Genomic DNA, 22,905 nt, shown 5'->3' with positions numbered 1-22,905 from the left:
AGTATATAAGAACCTAGAAGTAATGAAATAAGATATAGAATCGTCAGTTTTTGATTAACTATTGATAGTTTGTGACCGCTTTGCCGTCGAAGGGGAATGCCCTCGAGTGGAGTTTTGTGCAAACCACTGAATTCTAGCTGAGGCCTATTGAAAAGATTATTATTTCGAACCATACGCGTCCATGAACGGTCACAGTATGTACGTATCAGATCATCAGTGTACATGAATTCTATGACCAATTTAATAATGCTACAGAGCGAGTTGGCCGTGCGGTAACGGTCGAGTAGCTTTTAGGTTACATTCGGAAGATAGTGGGTTCGAATCCCACCGTCGGCAGTCCTGAAGATGGTTTTCCGTGGTTTCTCATTTCCACATCAGGCAAATGCTGGTGCTGAAACTTAATTAAGTTCACGACAACCACCTTCCCAACCCAAGATTTTTTCCCATCACTCCATCGCCGAAAACCTTCGAAATGTTTGTGGGATGTAAGCAAAAAACAATAGAGATCGTGTGGTTTATGAGACCAACATTAACAGGTTCATAAAATCGCAGATCCTGTGGTTTATACTATTTTGCTATTTGTTTCAAGTCGCACCGACATAGACAAGTCTTGCGGTGATGATAGCGGCGACTGTGAAGGAAGCGACCGTGGCCTTAATTAAAGCACAGCTTGATATAAAATTTGAAACCACGGAAGATCACCTTGAGGGCTGCCGAGAGCGGCGTTCGAACCTACTACCTCAATAATGCAAGCTCACAGCCATGTAGTAGACTCGCTCGCTCACAAGACCAACAATCGTGTAAAAGTAGAGATCCTGTTTTTCTCTGTCATGTACTTATCAGGAGAGTTGCATTGGGGCCGATGACCTCGATGTTAGGCCCCTTTAAACAACAAGCATCATCATCATCAGAAAGTTGCATTCATTCTTCTCTATCGCTCTTTTGTATATATGTGTTTTGTTCCTTGTTAGTTATGTTTACAAGCGTTTATTATTATCTTTTACATACATTCATATTCTAACCACCTAACGTGTGAATTTCTATTGCATAATTTAATCACCCGTCTAAAGTTATAGGCCTAGAGATTATACAACGTTACCTATCGAATGTCACAAGTTTTTTTCATCTTGAAGTCAACACTGCAAAATATGGCTTCTTAACTAACTTCGTTTGCCGCTATTGAGGAGCTTTGGCTTCCCAAGAAGTACCTCAATGAAAAGTAAACCTAAAGGACGCAAGACTTCCAGTGACTAAAGTTATAACTTCCAGGTCGTTACAGACCTCTGAAAGATTGTATAGTGTGCACAATTTAAATTGTTGTTTGATATCATTTACTGTCATGTTATAGTTGTATATATCTACATACAGAGATATTTATCCCATTGTCGCCATAAGACCTATCTGCGTCGGTGCGACGTAAAGCCACTAGCAAAAAAATTCCATTATATTGTACGATAAATGTTACCGAGAGCTGAAAAGAAAGGTTTCATGCAAGTAGTACAGTATATTGCAACATACATGCTAAAATTAACTTAACGAATTACTTGTGCGCTCACGACAACAGCAAGTGGTATTTACGCACCCTAAACGGAGGCTAGCATGTTCCTGGAATTCCAAGTTTAACACTTTCCTTGTTCGCTTCAACTTGAATACGGCAACACCCCTTGAGCCTGATGGCATGGGACGCTACGTACGAAGCGGAAAACCTCAACCCATTAAGAAGAATCTGCTAGGATGGATATGATGGAGGGATTGATTGATGTAGCAGAGGGAGAGGAGACTTCAGTATGATTGAAAATGGGATATATCAACTGAGGAGTCCAGTAAATTGATAAATACTGGAGACGTAGACCCCTCGGTCTCAGTTGGCATTAGTATCTCGAGGGTCTCACTTCGTATTATAACTTAGGTAGACCTACATGATATAAGATCAGTGGAGATACTTACTTCTGAATACTTTTATTTCTTGTACTTCGTAGATTAACTCATGGCGAGTAACTTCATTCGACTACTTCTAGCCATATTTTGCAGTCCGGAACGGACAAGAAACCTATTGCGTCTGAATCAGGCATAGACAGATTTGCATATCTAGAGGAAGCGTCATTTTAATTTGGAAACATTCCAATCTTGGAATTTTCTCCACTCTAAAGTACCCATGGTGGTCTGTTTCAGTAGGGCTTATATCTGCATTATAGACATTGGTGTAATAGGGAGTGGAGATGTTTGAGAAGACGTCTTTCAGTTCTTGATTGGAGCATGAAACAGGCAGGCTAGTACTAGGATGACGAGATGAACAGCCCACATGAAGGAGGGCAACAACCACGAAGCAGCACATATCAGAAGGATGTCAAAATGTGCGAGTCTACAATCGGTGAGCGTTTGATTAAATTGCAGCAAGTATTCGCGGAGTCAAAGTTAATGAGTCGCTTGACGATCAGTAATGTTTCAGTTCTTGGTACTTTACCAGCATTTCATTTTCACCTAAATAAATAGTTTTCATTGCTTTTTAATTAATTCAGATTACGTTAATTACCCTTGTTCCTCAAGATAATACTAAATGGTTAGTGTCCTATCGCACTACCCCTTGGATTATCTCGTCTCTCTCCTTTTAAATATAAGTTTTGACCTAGAGCCTTCAGCTCTGGTTTGGCTACCAAATAAGCTTACAAGAGCGAACTAACGTTAATTTTGGATGGGTAATCACGGAAATATTTTAAATAAAATTAATAATTTGAAGTATCAGAATCTATGTTCTATAGTATGGCGATTTATGGGCAAGTGGCAATTAATCAGATCTTTGAAGGTTGTAATTGGTAATATACATATTGTCGCCCGTCAGTGGTGTAAGAGCGCGTCCACCACAGCGTGGTTGTTTAAGCATTACCATAGCCACCCTCCTGCAGGTAAAATGGGTACGAAGTCTTCCACCGCACTTATATTTGTGGTTTTATTTTCAGTTGGGAATTCTGTACTACAGGCAAGTAACGTGTGCCTGAAGTTGCACTGGAGTATCATTTTCAAGTGTGGTGACCAATGGAAAGATAACTAGGTTATTTCTCACGCAATAGAAGTTTTGGTTTTACAATTGGCTTTACGTCGCACCGACACAGATACCCTAAGTCATATCGCTACGATGGGATAGGAAAGGGCTAGGAGTGGAAAACAAGCGGCTATTAACCGGAAGGAATCGGCCGTGGCCTTATTTAAGTTACAGCCCCAGCATTTGCCAGGCGTGAAAATGGGACATCACGGAAAACCATATTCAAGGCTGCCGACGGTGGGGTTCGAGCCCTCTATCTTCCGAATGTGAACTCAGAGCTGAGCGCCCTTTAACCGCACTGCCAACTCGCTCGATCCCTCCAGATGTAATAAGCAAAGCAAGCTTGAAGTTCTGTATTATTGTTGATATCGTAGTCGTAGCTACTGGACGTCCAGTCTTGCGTGGAATACGAACCACGTGGACGCGATTTTCAATTCAAAACTCCCGGATATATTGACCGGAATTGGAAGCGCAACCATACTGGTGAGAAGCTAGTGACTATACCAATCGGCTATCACGCTCGAGCACACTACAAGTGATTTGCTGTCATACTCAATAGCATTTGGGGCAATAATGCATTGCGTTGGTACGATGTGCCTTCCTTAAATGCAGTAGTGATGTCATTAGTCAGGGGTCATCAAGTAGTTGCTCCAGGGTCTTTGAAGCAAGCGTTCCTCGCTCCGCGCGGGACGGCTGGCTGCCGCGTGGGAAGAGACCAGCGGACAGGCGAGTTGCATACCGTGGCGGTACTTGCAGTAACGGCACGGAGGTCCATATGGACAACAACGACGACAGTACCGGTAATAGTAATAATCATAATAATTTGGAAATAGATTATGTAGAACGAACAGGACACACGTTATAGGGTGTAACAGGGCAAGAAAGGTATTCATTGACAAAGGAAAAACACGGCAGTACTCAATTTGTCCTGAATAAACAAATGTTCACTATTACGTAACTAAAGTTTTGGAATACGTGCATTTTTGAAAGAAAATGTAGGATTGAAAGTCGTGTGGTGCTACTATAACGTGTATCGCTCCGCATTACATCATCCACTTCCCCTCCATGCTCGCTGAGCTGCTCTGGCTCCTCAACAGCGGGAAGCAAGCTGGCTCCGAAGTTGTTTCGCTCTGAGTTGATGTTAGCTACGGTTACTCATCGACTCGTCGTCTGACAACGATGTGTTGATTATATCCATCTAATCAAAAGCGAAATTCATCGGAAAGCAAAATATTCTGCCAGTTCTCCTCGAAGTCACACCATTCAATACGAGATTGCAACCTGTGTTTCTAGTGATGGACGGCTTGTCAAAAGTAGCCTTTAGAGAAGGAGACTAACACGAAAACCAAACTGAAATATACATCGATGAACTCTTTCAAAATACATTAGATAACGTGAAACTGTAGGGTTTTGTTGCCATGATACCTTCTAGTACTCGTTAGTGTCGAAAATTTAGAATTCTCTCTGTGTCTATTCGGAACATTTTCACATCTGTAGAAACAATACATTCCACCAACTGTGCAATTTTCTTGAACAAGTATTACGCTCTCGCATGCTAACAGTGTGACATCTTTCACGTTCACTAAATGTATAGTACAATTGCCTTACTCACTAATACAGCACCTTTAAGTGCTCAGCAGAGTACGGATAAGGAAGTACCGGTATTGACAGTTTGACTCAAGAAGCATTCTTAGATGTCCAAAGGCTTTTCCACACCGTAACTCAGGCACGCAAGGCATTTCGTATTAAAATGTGTTCCGACCAGGTGGACAGAAGAAATTCCGAGAGGTATCACCTCAGGGCGAACCCACCGTCAGCAATACCGTATTTCCTCATACTCCAGTAAAATCGCTGTCCAACATGTATCGCTATTCACCTTATTGTCCCGTCACCACTACAGCAACGATCACCACCGCCGCCACCGCCACCACTGACGTCAGTCAAACAGCTGCAGCACCTTACAACTCGTCCGTAATGTCTAGTTTTGCCGCTCCTGACTACCAGGCCTGATTTCTTCCCATTAAACCAGCCCCGCTAGGGGACCACAGTACAGTTAAATTCCAGTTTAACAGCTTTTCTGCACAGTCTGCTCCGAAGGAAGAACAAGCTCCACGACGCCTGCTTTGGACCCGGAACCTGCACCATCGACAGACATTACAAGTGTGCCACCACCGTCCACGAACGCCATCAATCAGCACATTCCTCCCAATTCTACCAGCACCACCCCTTCACCGCTCGGACTTTCATCGGTAACCGGCACAAGACGCCCCATCAATCATTCCCGTTTCCTCCAACCTACCCCCTCAGGTACACACTCATTTCTACTCTCCAACACTGCCCCCTAGTTTCAGTCTCACCACGCCATTCCCTCCACCCTGCTCAGATTTAATATGCGCCGTGAGGATATAGCGGACATCCGACAAACGACAACTGGAGTCATCATTCAAGTTAATGGGAACACCGCAGCCATTCAACTCACTGTAATAGGAGCTCACCAACTTGGATGTCCGTCTCCATGGCTAAATGGTTAGCGTGCTGGCCTTTGGTCACAGGGGTCCCGGGTTCGATTCCCGGCAGGGTCGGGAATTTTAACCTTAATTGGTTAATTTCGCTGGCACGGAGTCTGGGTGAATGTGCTGTCTTCATCATCATTTCATCCTCATCATGACGCGCAGGTCGCCTACGGGAGTCAAATCAAAAGACCTGCATCTGGCGAGCCGAACTTGTCCTCGGACACTCCCGGCACTAAAAGCCATACGCCATTTCATTTCATTTACCAACTTGGATCAAGTACCCCGTTTCAACTACTCCCACCTCAATCCATCAAGACCACCCCCTTCCCACCACACTACCACCTTCTCAGCTGTGTAATACGAGGCATTGACCCATCTAACCCCGGAGAAACAATAATATCCGAAGTTCATGCGGCAGGCAAGAAAGCATTCAGAATCAAGAACTTCACGGGTCGCACCTATATGGCGAGAATTCTTCTACCATTGCCCGAAGATGTCGACCGTGTCTTGGCCAGCGGAATCTTCACACATAGACATCACCATAAAGTGGATCCATCTCGCTCCCCACCACCACAAGCCGTCCGATGTGAGCGCTGTCTCATCTACAACAATCATAACACCATTCAGTGTGCCGCCAATAACCCTACATGTGGCCATTGCAATCAAAATCACTCTAGACCCATGTGTCCCAACACGCATCAACCCCCACAATGCCATACCTGTGGAGGTAACCACGCCGTGCATTCTCGTCGCTGACGTCACCGCCCTGAACCTCCTCAAAACCAACCGGAACTTATAGCCACTATGAGAACCACTGATCCACCTACATCACCTAGCCTTTCCCTTTTTCCATTACCTACAGTCGAGGATCTAATTCGTTTTGTCACTATTCATCATCATCATCATCTGTTTACCCTCCAGGTTCGGCTTTTCCCTCGGACTCAGCGAGGGATTCCACCTCTACCGCCTCAAGGGCAGTGTCCTGGAGCTTCAGACTCTTGGTCGGGGGATACAACAGGGGAGTATGACCAGTACCTCGCCCAGGCGGCCTCACCTGCTATGGTGAACAGGGGCCTTGTAGGGGGATGGGAAGATTGGAAGGGATAGGCAAGGATGAGGGAAGGAAGCGGCCGTGGCCTTAAGTTAGGTACCATCCCGGCATTCGCCTGGAGGTGAAGTGGGAAACCACGGAAAACCACTTCGAGGATGGCTGAGGTGGGAATCGAACCCACCTCTACTCAGTTGACCGAGGCTGAGTGGACCCCGTTCCAGCCCTCGTACCACTTTTCAAATTTCGTGGCAGAGCCGGGAATCGAACCCGGACCTCCGGGGGTGGCAGCTAATCACGCTAACCACTACACTACAGAGGCGGCTTTGTCACTATTTCCTTAATAAATATCCACCCCTACAGCAGACCCTTAGTTCTCACTCACTTACAAGCTGCAGCAAATCAAACATTCAATCTTCACTTTCTAGCCACCCGTTCCGGCCTAAATTCGCACTTCAAGTTTACACCATTGTTTGAACACATTCACAGTCCCCTCAGCTCAAGCAAGTATTCAACTACGTCATGGAATCGCATCCTCTGCAGTCTTTGCAATCACCGACTGAACTTGCATTTTATTCACCGTAGGCTTGTGAGTGCAACTGGGAAATGAAATGCCATTCTTCACATATTGCTACAATGTCTTCAAAATAGAGCACCTCGGCGAAGGAACCTAGCAAACAACAAAAATATTTAATTGGTGTCCATAGCCCAAGTACTCTTAAACTCTAAAAGTTATATATATAAACGTAGATGAAGAAAAGAAAGAAAACAGACCTTTGTAACTGATAATGACATAAAATAGAGTTACTAACCCCTCCATCTCCTCCTTCTTTACATGCTTTACCCAGCTCCTTCTTCAATAGCATCTCCCCAGCCCGCCCGCATCTCCTGGCCAGAGAGACGGCGTAACCGTCTAGGTGGCCCGCCCCACCCCTTCGGGCTGCGGAATGAAAACATTGAAAAAAAAGAAGCAACTTATTTAACCTATCATCATCCTCTTCATACACGTGGCATTGCGCCTCCTGGTAAACTTAGACCCCCTTAGGCAGACCAATGGGAACGCAGAGCAGGTCATATTTTATTAGTTCTATACAGTAAACATGTCCTGTGCAGCACACACTTACGATGCGCGTTACTTTACGATTATGCGGTGCTATTCAATAAAATTATTCGTTCTAGTATTGCACCCATATCCCGAATTAATGTATAAACACAGAATCATTTTTATCCAGCATTTGGTAGATAAGACAGCTTGTACCGCGTGGGTTTCACTCAGGCGACACAGGAGGTCCAATATAATTTTGGGGACTGAAAACTGAGCTCCAACATGAGTCTTCAGGCACATTCTGGGACACAGCAAAGTAACTGCACTTCCTAACAGCCGTCTAATAAAGTTAACTCGTGTCCTCATCCCGAGGTGGTGCAGCTCTTTTCAGGCACACCCCCATTGGAGGTGAGCTGCATGTACCATTTCAACCACATACCAGCCCTCCTACCATTCTTAAATTTCTGGCAGTACCGGGAATCGAACCCGGGCCTCCGAGGACGGCAGCTAATAACACTAACCGTTACGCTACGGAGGCGGACAGCCGTCTAATAAACTGAGGACACCGGCGACTGCATACTTCTGTTGTCACTTTGTCACAGGAACCAGGATGACCATGGTCATAAAACCGCAGCCTCGAACTAACAAAGGAATCGGGGATGGAGAGAGACAAAGCAGAGTAAAGAACAAGGATATAACGTTACCAAACAGCCCTTGACAACTAGTGGTTGAGTCCATCCAGAAGTACGTCACATACCCTCAGGAAATACTCAGCCAATAGGAACGCTTAAAAATATTCATTTTGAACCAACACCTCAAATAATTTAGTCAATCTTAGATATCTGGACAATATATAAAGAGAAGCAGGGTGATCACGACAGCAGATGGAAATAACGGACTTTCCATGATATTTTTGTAATTAATTACTTGTATAATATGTTTAATTGAGAAAGTGCGTCGGTGAAAAGCAGATCCCGCGCTCTGAATCACGTGTTGTCAGTTTATGCCCAACTACAGTGCATCGTCAAGAGAAAATAGTGCCACGGACGCTTACCAGTCAATTATTTACTCTACGATCGTTGGTTAATGTAACATCAGTCAGAGTGTTTGCAGTAATATTGTGTCTTCAGAAATACTTGTAAAAATAGGTGTACGACATGTATGAAAATAATTATTTTTGCTAAAGAAAGCCACGCGCAAATGCGGACGGATACTAGTACGTAAGACCCCCGAAGGCAGGTAGCGGAGCTCCGTGGTGGCCCAGTAATTATAAAATCGACCCGCCTACCGCATTCTCTTTCAGAACCTCAATGTCGTTCAAGAGTCTCAGTGTTGCTTCAGTACGCAGAGTGTGTTGTATCAATGTATTGTAATTCGCCAACTCAAAATCCTTTCGACGGTTGAGTAAGTTGCTTACAAACTTTAAATATGGCTGTGATATAACATTAACTGTGATAGAAACATTAATTTCGAATTTGTTGTGATAACTCCTAGACAGTGATGAAACATTAACTTCCAAGCGTTTCACGCCGACAAGTAACGTAAGACTATTAGGGCACAGTTCTCAAAGGAAAGGAGGTATTTAATTAGAATAGGAATTCCAGTGGGACAATAAACGTTACAAACATTGTAACAGGGTATCAATACCATGCTTTATCGCACAAACTTTAACATTCACGTTGCAAGGACTCTTGTAGAAATATAAGGCAGATACAATACAAAACCGGCGGCAAGCCACAAAATACGGAAGGACAGACTTGGTGACTATTATTGTTTGTTCAAGTCAGGTAGCTTCCAGAAAAGGAATGTATAATTTACAGGCAGTTCATCCAGTTTAGCATATTTCCTGGAATTCCAAGGTGGCTGACCTCAAAGTATAAACAAACAAGCAGGAACTTCGTGAAGCGGGTAGGTAAGCCGAGATACCGTTACTTCAGGGGATAGCTCTTGCCCAGCTGTGCATATCGGCGACGGAATATTTTCGTAATGTCTTCATGGTCAGTGTATTAGTGAAATCGTATGCGAAGCCCAATAATATCAGTTATAGTAGTAATCTAAAAAGAAAGTGTAATTAGTGTATAAGCACCAAGATCCAGTGCCGTGTGCGTGCGTGTGTGTGTGTGTGTGTGTGTGTGTGTGTGTGTGTGTGTGTGTGTGTGTGTGTGTGTGTGTGTGTGTGTGTGTGTGTAATAAGTGTGCATCTCAATTATGTCTGGATACAGCATGATTATAATGGCATCCTACATCCCTACACTCATGGCTTAAGCTAAAATAGCCACTGGGACGATGGGAGAAACGACCGGCATATCTACAACCAGTAAGTGAAAATACCAATCTAAGATGTTGTTTATTTTAATCATGTAAATACAATTAGTTTAGGAAGAGAGTTGTCTAAGATTTTAGACCTGTAATTTAATGGTCACTTAAGGTTAGTCGTGTAGCAGTTACGTCACAATCGCCACCTTGTAGATAGCTTTGTTTACCGTTCACGCACAAGTATAATGACGGTTATATTGTACTGGAGATATATTTCCACATCAGCATTTAACTCATTTTGTACTACGAGTAACGTATATTTCATTATAATGATTTTTCCATTGGATGGTACATTCAAATATGGTAAGTTCTAGGAATTTTTATTATCGTGGTGTAATGAGATTTTTATTCTTGTGGTGTAATGTGGTAAATGATGGTGATGATACCAATTTATTTTCGCGTAGGGAGATGTTTTTGTTGTTGTTGTGATTTTCCTTTTTTTGTGGTATGCAATCCCGCTACTTGCGATTGTGATAGTCATGTTAACATATTTTACGCGATCTCCAGTGATCAGGATAGGCATGAAACCAATTGGGATTGTTTGTTGTCCTTTTAATAAGAATAAATGTAAAGAAGCTACTGTTGCTACATCCAAGTTGATGAATTGGTTGTGGATGGTTGAACGTTAGTTTTACCCATTATGAGGAAGAATAATGAGCACTCGCCGTGAATTTATCCAGAGAGAAATAAAAGATATATTTCTAGGTCAGCGGTTTAGCTGGGAATCATGTGATATAAGATGAGAGTAACGAAGGAGATAATTTATACGACAGCAGTTAAGCTGTGAGAGAAGTGATGATACGCATATATAGATATACAGTAAGAAATGCGCGGAGTTTTGAATATGGTAAAATAGCGCAGTTGTTTATGTACTCGAGGTAAGGAGTGTAATTTGATGTCTTCGACGATATGATTAAGGATAAATAAGAGTAAGTGGAGAATTAGGAAGTTAAGAGAATGCTCAATACTACGATGCAAGGCATCAGTTTGAATGATCAGCTAGCACAACTAATTATCGAACATTTAATTGCGTGATGGATAAGTAAGACACACAGACACGTGCAGCGTAGATAAGATGATGTTTTATAATAATATCAAATGGTTTCCATTTTTTAAAATTTCCGATAGATTCGGATGTGCCCGAGATCCACTATAATTGAGGTTGTGTTAACGTCATTCGAGTGATTTCTATTGCGCCATATTTGATTTTGCATATTACCCTTCATTTTGCCATGAGATGATATTTGAGTTTTATAGAGCAGCCGACAGCCATGAATAACATAAATCTGGGTCCTACATGGTCCTTGGATGTTTATAATCACGTGGCAGAGGTGTCATGTTTCAAACCACTCTCGAAACAGTAATCGTAAGGTGTCTGAAATGATCCTGAATGTTCATCGGTGTAACCACATTTGAAGAAAGCAAATCGGATCAATTGTTTGAACCCATTTTCCGAAAATTAGAAGTGCACACACGATCGAATGAGAAGAAATTGTTATCTTTGCCACACTTTAACTGTGGACGATGACACTATACAGTAGTATATGTGATGAACCGTACCATATATTGAATGGACGCGAACGAAAACATCCGTTAATTGTACCAAACCAGTACATTTTGCAAGGATCAGCTTCTTGTGAAATTCAAAATCTTCTGGAGCTGTCTCATTGTGTAGAGCATCATCCTTAATTGCTGTCCAAGAATCAACCAAAAGAAGAATTTGATCTCTTTCGTGCAAATACGGTCATAAAACCTGTCCCAGGAACACTTTAAAATCCCGTTTTGTCATGTTTGGTTATTTGCTAGCATATGCTTTCACATTGGGTAATTCAAGTGTCACGCTTGCTGGAAATTTCACACTGGGCTCCGTGACAAGAACATACAAGTATGGAAGACGGGTGCCATCCATTACAATATCAGGCATTGTCATGTATCAATGGGTGGTTGCTGCAACTGAACCCACGGTACCATAAACCGCCTTTTCCACCTTAACTGCAAGAGCTCTCCCAGAGAATCTGCTCTGGTGTAAAATTATACTCTTCAATAAAATGCCTTACTTCCTTAACAAACTCATCAGCTTTCTCTTCTATATGAGCGGCATCACCAACAAATCTGCTGCCAGTTGCATGCGTGATCTTGCAAGAAACAATCTTCTTTTTCCTCCTGAAATGCTGCAGCCATGATTTGGATGTTTTGAATGTTAAGGTGTTGTTTGGATCTATTTGTGTTTTAGAAGTCATCGCCCACATTAAGACGTCTCATTTTCTAGCTGTATCGCTGGATCATCCCCAAAATCATTTTCAGTCCTTGGATGTTTATAATCATGTGGTGAGATTCATTAAAATTATTCGTTATAATATTAAAATATATACATTCACAATTTCGTGATAAAAATCCTGCAACCTTTTTCTTCGTTTAAGAAACTTTCTATTTTTATTACACATCCACAGTTTCCAAATAAAATTCAGAAGTTTTAATCATGGCATTTTCATTCTACAGTATCATACCTTCCACCATCCAGTCTGTGTGCCCTCTTGAACAAAATAAGGCGTACATAATCGCACACTCATGTTTCCGCGTTTGCGCCCCTTTCGTTGAAATCATCATCTCCCTAGTCCCTTTTGCGGTGATGTAACGTACCGGTAGTTCCTTAGACGCCTACCCCACGTGCTTAAAGTTGCAGAATCAAATCCCAATACCATGGATCAACATTTAAGAACCTTTAATTTGGAGAGGTATACTTCAGCACATTTACGCTATTGGCACACTATGAAGCCCGTTCCAAAGCTAACACCATTGCATAGAAACTTTCCGGCCGACTTTTGTCCTCGTACAGCACTTTAGTGCCAACCCTCTCTTACATGATCTTAGCAAACATCACTGGCGGAGTCGCTTGGTCGTCGTCCTGCTGCTCCTAATGCAGCGTGTTCGATCCCAGCTGAGGTCGGAGGCATTCAAGTGTGTTGAAATATGACAAACCTTTGTCGTTAACTCTGCCACGTTAAGGCCCTCATGTGGGACGAAATTCCGACACTCCAGTGTTTCATACAATCTACAACTGAAGGGATGTTAAACAAATAATATAATACTTAATATTGTTCTTTTAGTGTGGTTCCAGGGAAAACGAGAAAGCCTTGGATGTGTTAGTGCGACGTTAGAAAAAACTAGAAAAATAAATAAATTACCTATTTATTTAATTAATAAATGAATTAATTAGTTAATAATATTATTAGTGTATGGCAAGGAAATTATATACATAAGGTACAATATATGCACAATAACAAAAAAGCATTGATTCAGTTGAAGCAATAGCGTTATCTGTTATCATATCTAAATGTCCAACTTTTGAATCCACTGTCGTGCTTCCGCTGTTGGTGTTAGGAAGTCCTCCAATCCAGCTGGGTAAGTCCGTAGTTGACACTCGCTTACAATGTGGGGAATGGTCTGGCGAGGGGCTCCACAATCACATTCAGGATATGGTACAAAGTTCCACTTGTAGAGAGAATCCCTGCACCTCCCGTGACCTGCCCTGATCCTGTTTAGTCTGGACCAGGTTGCATGCGGCTGTTGAGATCCGTTAGCAATTTTTCCCTCGGAAGGTGTTATGTAGAGGCAAGTCAGTGGAGTTATTCCAGCGGCCTTTCCACTCCTCCAAAGCATTGAAGTTGGTGGATGTCTTCGGAGCAGCATCACATAGGAGTGGATATCGTAATTTTAGTCTTTGGAGACAAAGAGCTGGTCTGTTTTCTAGAACAGATAGCATAGGATTCTTGCAGATCTTGTCGGACTCTTGAACAAGAGTCTGGATCTTCGTAAGTCAGGTGGCATTATTCCAGACAGCAGTGGGATCCAGTGGACTGGAGTTGATCTGATGGTGCCAGATATAAGACGCATGCTGGTATTCAATTGAGGGTCAATATACTTCGTATACGGGCTATTAAGTCACATTGGAGCACAATAGTCGGCAATAGAAAAAGCCAGTACTAAGGCTGAAGAGCTCAGGATGTTTGCAGTAGATCCCCAAGTAGTGTCAGTTAGCTTCTGAATAATATTGATTTGTGTTTTCAGTTTTTTAGACAAGTTAAAAAGATGTTGTTTAAATGACAAAGTCCGGCCCAAAGTAACAAAATTTGAGCTGGGTAGAATTGAGAGAAAGAAGGAAAGCTGCTGGACTAAGTGGTATGTTCCGAGCTATCAGCAAAGAGATGGCGTAGAATGACATTAGTAGACGAATAAGTTTGAGTGGCGTTTATAAAAGTAGGGAAGATCACAATATGAAGATAAAGTTGGAATTCAAGAGGACAAACTGGGGCAAATATTCATTTATAGGAAGGAGAGTTAGGGATTGGAATAACTTACCAAGGGAGATGTTCAATAAATTTCCAATTTCTTTGAAATCATTAAGGAAAAGGCTAGGAAAACAACAGATAGGGAATCTGCCACCTGGCGACTGCCCTAAATGCAGATCAGAATTGATTGATTGATTGATTGATTGATTGATTGATTGATTGATTGATTGATTGATTGATTGATTGATTGATTGATTGATTGATTGATTGATTGATTGATTGATTGATTGATTGATTGATTGATTGATTGATTGATTGATTGATTGATTGATTGATTGATTGATTGATTGATTGATTGATTGATTGATTGAAATATTTTGGACACCTAGTGTGATTAAATACTCGACTGGAGAAGGTAATATTTAGTTTTAAGTTAGCAAGCCGGTTACTCAAATTGAAGCAAGATACCTCCGTCTTGGCTGTACTGGGTCTGAGTCTCCATTTCGTGAAATTTTTCGCCAGTGTGGGTAAATCCTTAGTCAAAATGTCTCCAGATTTCTCAAGGATCTTGTGTTGTGTGGCCAGGGTCAAGTCTTCAGAATAGCAGAACTTTCTGGATATTGTTTGTTAAAGATCAGAGATGTACAGATTAAACAGTACTGGCGACAAAACTGATCCCTGGGGCAAGCCATTATTCAGTTTTCTCAATGAGTTTTTCTTTTCACCTAATCAGACCTGGAATTTCTTGTCACTGAGCATGTTGTTGATAAGCTGTTCAATCGTTCTGCTGGTACAACTCTGAGTAATTTATAAATCAATCCTACCTTCCATACGGTATCAAAGGCAGCAGTGAGTTCCTCAAAGACAGCAGATGTTTTAAGCTTTTGGTGGAGTTTGGTCTCAATGTAAGATGTTAATGAAAGTACCGATCGTAGCAGTTTCGGTTAGATCTGAAGCCTGCCTGCTCCACAGGAATGAGTTCTAAGATGTTTGACCAAATTCTGTGGTAGATAAACCTTTCAAAGAGTTTGTTTCAACAGCTGAGGAGGGATATTGGTATGCAACTTTCAGGTCCATTTGCAAGTTTTCCAGGCTTCAATATGAAATAATTTTAGCTATCTTGAAGTCAGGTGGGATTTGAGCAGTCTGGAGAATGTGTGTATAGAACTGTTCCATCCATCTCTTTGCATTGTCTCCCACACATATGAAGAATTCTGGATGAATTCCATCGAACAAAGGTGCCTTACCAGGTTTTTATTATTAATTAATTAATTAATTATTATTAATAATAATAATAGTACGAAATATAATTTTAAGTTTTATGTACTTTGCCGCCGTTTTGACTTACGACAACGTGGCTACCGATGTGGATATTGTTATGACTTTTGATTTCGACAGTTGTTAGTTATATGCGTGTGATTACGTTACTCGTTTGTTCCTCTTCTTAAATTGTATTATCAAAGTGAGGAGTGAAGGGTGCTCATTGCACCTGTATCTTGTGTTCTGTGCAAATAAGTAAATAAATAAATAAATAAATAAATAAATAAATAAATAAATAAATAAATAAATAAATAAATAAATAAATAAATAAATAATTTTTCATTTAATGCTTCTTTCATTGTTACGGCTTTAATGAGACACAGGTGTATCGGAATTTTATCCCGCAGTGTCCCAAAACACGAAATTATTAAATATCCTCAAATGCCACTGTTCTCATACAGATTCGAACTTCCTATCTTGGAAAGAGAGAATCAAGTACGAGTAGACTGTTCTTCTGAAGTAGGTTGTGTTCAAACGAGTATCGGCCATAACTTCGCAGTATAATTTAAGAAATTGTGCGACAACAACTCACGCCAAGTGATGGGAGGGCCGTGGAGTATCTTTATAATCTCCCATCTCTCATCGTACAGATGGTCTGTCACATCATTTAAATAGTGTTTGTGATGGCCCGTCATATCCAGCGGCTGGGCGGCAACGAAACCACCAATTGTGACAGGAAATGTGACATTTTCAATTTGACTCAGCGCACTTTAATGTGCCATATTGGTAATTAATAAAACTGAAAATAGAACTGGTATGTTGTAGTCATAGGATTATTACTGGTGATAATTTGAGCTCCTAATAGTGTCAAGGCAATAAATCATGACGTGTTCTAAATTCTAATTTCAGTTACTTCCATAATAATTTAACGGTTTACACAGAGAACTGTGCTTGTGAGGTCGAATTACGGCAACTTAGGGTTGGATGTTCAATAGGAAGTGTGGGCGGTGACAGGAAGTGCATCAAGCCTTAAACCCCCGTCCAAGTCTCAAACCGATTCTGTATGCTCCACCGACCCCTAAACGTGGTAAGATGACACTGAAGAGAAAATAACATAGATAATATGAGATAGAAAGTAAAGATGGTAAGCTCACTAGAAAGACGAAAATGTCTTTAATGAGAACCGAAGGCTCACTGGAATAGGTAATGAGACCTACTGGAATAGCCTCAATGTAGCTGTAAGCTTGTATTCGGGGAACGAAACTGCGTATGGCTTTTTGTGCCGGGAGTGTCTGAGGACATGTTCGCCTCAGGTTCAGGTCTTTTGATTTGACACCGGCAGGCGACCTGAGCGTGGTGATTAAGATAAAATCGTGATGAAAACGACACATAACACCCAGCTCCCGTGCCAGCGTAATTAACCAATGACGATTAAAATTCCCGACCGTGCCGGGAATCGAACCCCCGACCCCTGTGACGAAAAGTCAGCAAGCTGACCGTTAGCCGTGATAGCCGAATGACCAAGGCGGCCGCGGTTCGAAACCCACCCAATGCATATAGTATTTTTGAAATGAAAAATGTCACCTCACAGTGATTAAGATTATGTGCATAACTGAAGATTCTGAGGCTATGATCACGACATCGGTCGATAAATGGTGAATTAGAAGTCGAGCATCAACAGCCCTGAGTATTTACAGTATGTATTTATTCTTTTATATGTTTTTATATTACCGCCTCTCTATAGATGTAGCCCTAAGGACTCGGTACACTCTTCAGTAATATTGTTTTAGTAATGATAAGTTTACTGTATAAATATATACCTAAGGATAAATATATTATTTATTTATTTATTTATTTATTTATTTATTTATTTATTTATTTATTTATTTATTCATTCATTCATTTATTTTAGTTACTGGATCATTGTAGGGTGTTTCATTTGTTCCTATTTGTTTGCGGACTACAACAGTATTTATTTATTTATTTATTTATTTATTTATTTATTTATTCATTCATTCATTCATTTATTTTAGTTACTGGATCATTGTAGGGTGTTTCATTTGTTCCTATTTGTTTGCGGACTACAACAGTATTTATTTATTTATTTATTTATTTATTTATTTATTTATTTATTTATTTATTTATTTATTTATTTGTTTATTTATTTATTTATTTATTTATTCACTTGTCAGTCACTTGGTGCAGGGGTAGCGAACATGTCACACACCTAGAGACCCCGGTTTCGACTCCCGGCCAGTCCAGCGATTTTAATACTTCTAGACTGAGGACTGGAACGGGGTTAACTCAGCCCCGTAAGACCAAATGAGGAGCTCTCTGGTACGAGGAGCAGTACACCCGGTCGTGAAAGCATGGTTGAGGATGTGGTCACTCACTACAGTAGGCCGCCTGACTGGGCAGTAGTCGTTGGCAGGCCAAGGTCCTAATGAGCTCTAGCCGCAGATTTCCTTTTCTGTTTATTTGTGGGCTGAGTTGTTCCACCTGCGAATAACTAAGGGACCTCGTGCCACTGACTTGGTTCAAAAGAGGTGTAGAAAGGAAATGGCCACCCTATTACATGTAAAGTCGAAATGAGGATGCCCTCCAGTGAGAAGAATATCATCGTGCAAATTTCACTCAGTCCTTGCAGTTTATTAAAAAGTCTTTATAATTGGTCTCCACATCCTTCACAAGCAATGGTTGTAACCCCTCTTTGTAGTACATGGATGGATTTAAGTTTCTATTATGTATCTGACCAGTCTCGCGTTATACTGATACCGGGGAGGCATAATGATATATTGTACTGAAGATTCAGATGACTGAACTAAGTAGAAAATGCTTTACGTTCACCTTCCAACTGGTAGTTACCGACTATCTTTTATATACTGTATAAACTTAGTCACGGCTACGAGGAATATTTTGTGAACATGCGGAGGCTAAAGATCTGTAATAGGATGTAGTGGTTGATTAATGTTGGTGTTCGTGCTGAATACGATGTGTAAATTTTGTTTCCTGAGAGAAACAGCCTTCTTGACATTGACCTACTTCCCGAGATGTTAAAGAAGCTGTGTGTGGGTTATTTCCATCTTCTCTAACGTGTTAATCTACGTACTATAGCCTAAGGAGTTTTGATCCCAGAACGAGTGACACACCAGGTATTCTATCTTGCTCAATTAATCTTTCACATTACAAGCGAACTCTTCTAACCACGTACTGTCAATGAAGCGGCGCTTACGTGTGCTTGTCATTATCTATAGGATTGCGGTAAACGGATTGATCAAAGGTCTTAAGAGATTTTCTCCTCATTAAACTTATTATAAAATAATAGTTAACTTATTACCACAAATGTCAATATACGAGCTCCTGGAATGTCACTTGATCAAACACCTGTACTTCACCATCAAACTCAAGTTTAAGGACCGGGCTAAGTGACTCACGTGTCTTCTGAGCCCAAGTCGGTGGGTTTTTAGAAAATCCACAAGACAAACTTCTGACATATTTGCGTCTCTATAAACCTTAAAAATAGTTAGACTTAAACCAATAATGTTATCATTATTAGTACTTTCTTCACCGTAAATGGCGGCCGCTTTAAGGAACCTATACTCTGAATCAATTTCCAGGAGATCTGAAATAGACGTTCGGATTATTAGGCCGTGTTGGGAATTCAACGCACAGCCGTCGGATTTCACTTTCGGCGCACTTCTTATTGAGCTGACATTCCCAATGTGTTGGTAGGGGTCTGACCTAGGTCAATCTAGAGTGCAAGCTGAAGTAGAGTAAAGTCGTCCCGAGATGGTGCAACTCTTTTCAGGCACACCTGCAATGGAGGTGAGCTTCATGTACCATTTTAAACACATACCAGCCCTCCTGCAATACTTAAATTTCTGGTAGTATCGGGAATCGGACCCGGGCCCGAGGTCGGCAGCTAATAATGCTAACCGTTACGCTACGAAGGCGGACGAGTGAAAGCTAGCCACCCGCTATGTGCCATTCGAATTGAACTAGCATTCTCGACCACATTGTTCTTGAAATATACTTTCGGCTTCTTGTAACGTGTCGAGTAACCATAGGAGATGCCGAAGCAATTTTGAGTACAGAACAAAAGTGACCGGTGGGAACCGAATCCACAAAATTCGAGTCTCGCCACCGATGCACTCCCGAATGAGCCGCGGTGGCCTCTGTCGTTCTGTTGGCAGGCATATTCTTCTTCTTCTTAATATGTTTACTCTCCGGGTTTGGTTCTTCCCTCGGACTCAGCGAGGGATTCCACCTCTACCACCTCAAGGACAGTGTCCTGGAGCTTCAGACACTAGGTCGGGGATACAACTGGGGAGAATGATCAGTACCTCACACAGGCGGTCTCACCTGCTATGCTTGACAGGGGCCTTGTGGAGGGATGGGAAGATCGGAATGGACAGGCAAGGAAGAGGGAAGGAAGCGGCCGTGGCCTTAAGTTAGGTACCATCCCGGCATTTGCCTGGAGGAGAAGTGGGAAACTACAGAAAACCACTTCCGGGATGGCTGAGGTGGGAAGCGAACCCACCTCTACTCAGATGACCTCCCGAGGCTGAGTGGACCCCGTTCCAACCCTCGTACCACTTTTCGAATTACGTGGCAGAGCCGGGAATCGAACCCGGGCCTCCGGGGGTGGCAGTTAATCACGCTAACTACTACACCACAGAGGCGGACGGCAGGCATATTCAATTAGAATAGCTCACAGCGGGCGACTAGCGTGTACTCAACCGGAAGAACATGGGACGCAAAATCGGGAGGCTGTGGGCTCAGTTCCCGTCGGTGTCCAGTTGGCTATTTTTTCTTACCATTTTGCTTTACGTCGCAACGACACAGGTAGGTCTTACGGCGATGATGCGATAGGGAAGGGCTAGGGGTGGTAAGGACGCGGCCGTGGCGTTAAAAGTACAGCCCAAGCATTTGCCACGTGTGAAAATAGGAAACTACAGAAAGCCATCTTTGGGGCTGCCCACAGTGGAGCCCGAATCCACTATCACTCGAATGCTAGCTCACAGCTTCGTGTTCCGAACCGCAAGGCGAGGTCACTCGGTAGGTTTTTTCCTATGCTTAACGTATCTTCGGCATGAACTATATGTACTCGATACGACCTAATAAGCAGAAAGTATATTTCAAATTTCCAAACAGACTTTGACCACTAAATGATGTTAAGTTCAAATAGAAGTCATTTTCTCTCAGTATTGATTTTAGGTCTCACCGAAACAGGCAAGTCTTACGGCGAAGATGGGGTAGAACAGGAACAGCACTGGGAAGGAAGTGAACGTGGCCTTAATTAAGGCACGGCCCCTGTATTTGCCTAGTATGAAAATGGAGAAACCATTAAAAAACATCTTCAGGTGTGCTGACAGTGGGTTTCGAACTCGCCATCCCCCGATTGCAAATTCCCAGCTGCGTGACCCAAATCACGTCGCCAGCTCTCCCGGTCATTTTCTTCCTCTCTCTTACTTATGTCATTTAGGTTTACAGTTAATTATTCCGCTTTCCAGAGACTACATTCCTCAGTACAATGTTTGCACGCGTGTAACGCAGCAGGGATGAGCGGCTCAGATGGTTAAGGTGCAGGCTTTCTTAGACCACGTTGGCAGGTTTTATCCTGGCTCAGTCCGGTGGTATTTGAAGGTGTTTGAAGAACTCGGAGAACTGAAGTAGGTGATGATTAATCATTAAGTGGGGAATTCCTCAAGGCACTATTATTAGACTTTTAAGTTTTCTTATACACTCTTTACAAAAATTAGTGTAACAGGTTTTTAATGCTGTGTAGAATCTCGACATACGGATATGTGGAAAGAAACACATGTTGGCAAAGTAACTGCATGCCTTATTTAACTAACAACGACAAAACATTCGCCATTGCATTTAGCCATACACCATAATTCGCAACATAACTAATGAACTACCACAATCATAATGTAAATTTCTTGCTGAACATTCTGCATACCCGAGTGACAGCTGTCTAATACCGTGTTGCACCTCCCCTAGCGTCAATTACAGCTGCACACCTGCGGAGTATGCTGCGTATGTAACGTCGGATGACTGTCTGTGGAATGGCGTCCCACACCCCAACCGGTCGTGTAATGTTTGTGGAATAGTTTCGCTGCCGAATCCGTCTCTGCAAAACATCCCATAAGTGCTTCAGTGGATTTAGGTTGGGGCACCTTGCAGACCACTCCTTCGTTGGAGACGATCTCTGATGTCTCATGCGGAATGGGCTGTCGCATTATCATGCATCGGCAAGAAATCAGGCCCTAAACCAAGAGCAGCAGGAGCAATATGGTGGTTCACAATGTCCCTGATGTATACCGCAGCATTTAGATGGCATGGTACCACCACAAGAGTAGTACGATTATCAACCATGATCCCTCCCTACATCATGACAGATCCACCACCACGTCCGTTAACTTCCTGCATAAGACCTTCAACAAATCGCTGCCCTCGTCGTCTCCACACGCGTTGACGGACATCCGATCTAAGGTAAACCTGGACTCATCTGTAAACATTACCTGACGTCAGTGTCTCAATTGCCAGTACATACCCTCCTGCTTCCGCATAACGATACCAGAGCCTGTGCACAACGGATGGAGACACTCTGAGGTCGTTAGCCACATACCGCATTGTTCTCCATTCTTGACATTGGGCAACTGCTCAGGACACTTCCACTTCACTTAGATGCCTCATGCTGACTGTCTTATACTCCAATAATGCATATCTGTATCACCAATATTGTGGCGAGAGTGGTTCGTGTACTGCGGACTACATTCTATTGAGACCCGTCGGGACTGGAAGCATGTTTTGTGAAATAGGGTAATCCCTACGCAATCAAGCCACCATTACTGCGTTATTATGGTGTGTAGCAATTCCTAAAAATCTGTACACGTTTCTTGCCTCACGAAATAAACTTTTACAGCATGTCAAACAAGTTTTCCCCTAATTTGTGTGCCGAGTGTATACATATAAATGCATGAGTAAAGAATTGGAATCAAGGAAAAGGCTTTCTTCAGATGATGTATAATGTATAGGTTAACAAATAAGTTACAAGATTGTGAGCGACGGCAAAGAGAACTCGGCAATGTTGTGAGGTAGACAGCAAGCAATGGTATGATGATAAACGGGGTGAAAAGTCCGGTTGTAAGTTTCACACAGTGGGAACGTCCTCTCTGTTTAATCACTGCGTTGATGGGGTGGAAGTTCTTTATGGGGAATTATTGTAAATTCATATGTGTTAAAATAAGAAAAGATATTCAATGGAGTAATCACATAAAAGGTTTGGTTAAAAAAAGGTTATAAATCTCTTCACGTGGATCTGACGGTGTTCAGGGATTGTACTAAGGATGTAAAGGAAAGAGCATGTAAATGTCTTGTAAGACCCC

Source organism: Anabrus simplex, chromosome 2, assembly GCF_040414725.1.
Source record: "Anabrus simplex isolate iqAnaSimp1 chromosome 2, ASM4041472v1, whole genome shotgun sequence".
In the NCBI taxonomy this organism is placed as follows: Eukaryota; Metazoa; Arthropoda; class Insecta; order Orthoptera; family Tettigoniidae; genus Anabrus; species Anabrus simplex.
This window is presented reverse-complemented; position numbering follows the sequence as displayed.